Source organism: Dermacentor andersoni, chromosome 3 (genome assembly GCF_023375885.2).
Source record: "Dermacentor andersoni chromosome 3, qqDerAnde1_hic_scaffold, whole genome shotgun sequence".
Taxonomy (NCBI): domain Eukaryota; kingdom Metazoa; phylum Arthropoda; class Arachnida; order Ixodida; family Ixodidae; genus Dermacentor; species Dermacentor andersoni.
Window position 1 is genome coordinate 73,809,662 of NC_092816.1, and position 2,941 is coordinate 73,812,602.

Consider the following 2,941-nt stretch of genomic DNA (forward strand, 5'->3'; position numbering starts at 1 on the left):
GACAAACAACTAATACAAAAATAAAGAGTTCCACACTACGGTATGTTGATGGGGCACAGTATACGATGACGTGCACTGTACGCGCCTCGGTGTCGGCAGCGCGCTCAGAGTTAATCAGTCATAATAAGGGGATGCTGGTAATACGAAGCTCAAAATATTTTTCTCTTTTAGAAACCCCTAAAGCGACCGGTATGTGCTATAGTTCTGGAACCAGCGTGCCTTTACGTCACATATCTTTGGCAGCATCTGCTCTGGCTTCGTTAAGGTTTCATCGGTTAAGATCGACTACATTGTGTTCTAAATGAGCCAAAGACCGAACTTAGCAAGCTTCAAGAACATTTACTGAGCCCACAGTGGCCCAACTACAAAAAAAAGAAGAAAAAAAAAACTACACTTTGGAATGCGTGACACTACACTGAGGTGCGGGCACTGGGGTTACGGCGGAAATTTCAAATCTTGTAGCTTTGATCTTAGCTTTCTCATTTGTTAATCGATATTTCACTGCGAAGTTTACGTAAATAGAGGTTGGAAAGAATACTTTATCACTCTAAATTAATTTAGTGCTTCTGCTTAGTGACGGTTCAAAAGGCAATAACGTCATGAAATCAGCCAAGAAAATTACGTCGCAGATGCAATCAATGCATTCGTGCAAACTGCGCAGAAATAAGTTGCTGAATTGACCAGTCTATGCACATGCGATAAGGGTAAATGACGAACTGTTGCGAAAAGCGAAGATTAAAGAAAACAAACAAACAAACCCGCCGAGGTTGCTGCTTAGTGGCTGTGGTGTTGGGCTGCTAAGCACGATGTCACGGAATCCAATCCCGGCCACGGCGCCCGCATTTCGATGGGGGTGAAATGCGAAAACACCCGTTTACTTAGATTTAGGTGCACGTAAAAAACTTCAGGTTGCCCAAATTATTTCGGAGTCCCTCACTACGGCGTGCTTCATAATCATATCGTGGTTTTGGCACGTAAAACCCTATAATTGTATCTTTAAGCAAACAAACACATAATAACCATGAAGAAGAGCTCAATATTTGTCCATGCAGTTTGTAACCACAATATCCGAGTTTTTTTTTTTTCATGTTGTATGCAGTACACTTATCCCCTCCCTCTCCTCTTAGTGGTAATATTCGTTTGCCTGGGCATATATTAACGCTTCGACACATGGACCCTCTTGAAATACGTCTAGGCATGACTGCGCACGATGTCATTTACGGTTGCGCGCCATGTGAACGGGGTCACCTTAGACTTATAACCTTACCGAGCTCTGTTAAAAGCGTGCCCACGCATACTATTTTTGCGAGGATTGTCAACAAATACGTGTTCTGTTTTTGTTCCTGCGCCCTGAAGTTTAGTGCACTGAATAAAGCCAAGCCAGATTAGTCTGCCAGTTTTGGTCAGTGAAACCGTTACCGCCTTCATATATTACGCTTTGACGCAAAATAGTGCGCAAGTGCACATTGTAGCAGAATGTGCGCGGGAAACATGCAAGGGCGAGCACACTTCGTTAAAAGCGCGCACACTTCGTGCCCGACAGGCAGAAACATCGAGGTTTGCAACGAACCCCGACGCCTCGTTTTAGTAATTCGGCCTTCAGGCACTTATGTAACATACGCTTAATTGGAAGACGGTTTTTTTTCAAGCGCACTCAATCGTGAGGCTGCTTCTCTTGACGCACTGTTGACTGTGTGGCCCTTTAAGAAGCGTTAGAATTGGCCTCCTATATACACAGACGTTGGGCAATGAGCAGTCTTTTATGCTGTCAGCTGCCTCAACACAGCCACAAAGCACGCGCAGGCTGGGGCGATGAAGGTGAAGGGAATATGATTTACGGCCTTCGAGCGGGGCTCCATGGCTTCGGGATCACTGTCGTCTGGCGCTCGTTTAACGGCACGGAGTTATATTGACACGTGTGCGTATCCCTGTGGCGTGTCTTGCGTATGCACACTCGTGCGCGTGCTCGAGCCTCCCTTGTTTCTTCGTGCACAAATTCACAAAGGGCTGCTCACCCTTCTCGCGTGTGTTCGAACGAGTGGCATCGCGCGTGGTTCGCGAAACAATGTCGAGCGTTTGCGTCCGTTCTTTTCACCGAGAAGACAGGCGACGCTTTACGACTGTGTCAAAGGCAGGACTGACGGGCGGCCCACTCAGGTTTCGGGGTCGGGCATCGTCAAAACAGCACGAACGTCCGCCACTTTCTTTTTTTTTTTTTTGCGACCACCCAGTTTTCAGCGCAAGGCAAGGTATTGTCAGCGCTTTACCGAAACCGACTCCGTTCCGAGGGGCCCAGAAGAATAACGAAGAAAGTTGCGCTTAATAGAGTGTCAGAATTAAAGAATTTACTTTCAATATATGCTTAGAGGGGCTTGGTTTTCAGAAAAAAAAATATAAACAGCCGCTGTAGACAGTGCACGAAAGCGAAGTGTAGAGAAGAATTCGTTCTTAATAAAAAAAGAAAGATGAAAAATCAGAAGAGTAAAGTAAGAAACAAAGAAAGGATTTATTTAAATTTATAGCCATGGTTGCAGTGTCCAAAAACTTGACTTCACTGCAAGAAAACGTGTCGGGGCGGAAGCACATTTGGGAAATGGCAGATAATCGATTTGGAGCTACGTAAACACATAGGAATGAATTGATTTGTCTCGTAATTAATATTACTTTCCACTTAGTTATGGCTATTATACTACGCTTCACCACTATAAGCTTCACCCAATAACTGTCACTCATTGCTGACTCCGTGAATATCGGTTAGGTACAGAACTAGCGCATATGTATAATCGAAATAAACACAGAACCATTAGGAATAGAAACTGCAAGGTCATTGGCTTCTAGGAAATTTAATGCATAACTTCTGCAACTTGTCGACTCACGGCAAAGAGAAAGCCGAATTAAATTACGGAACAAAAAAGAAACAAGGCTAGACGGTAATGTCGTG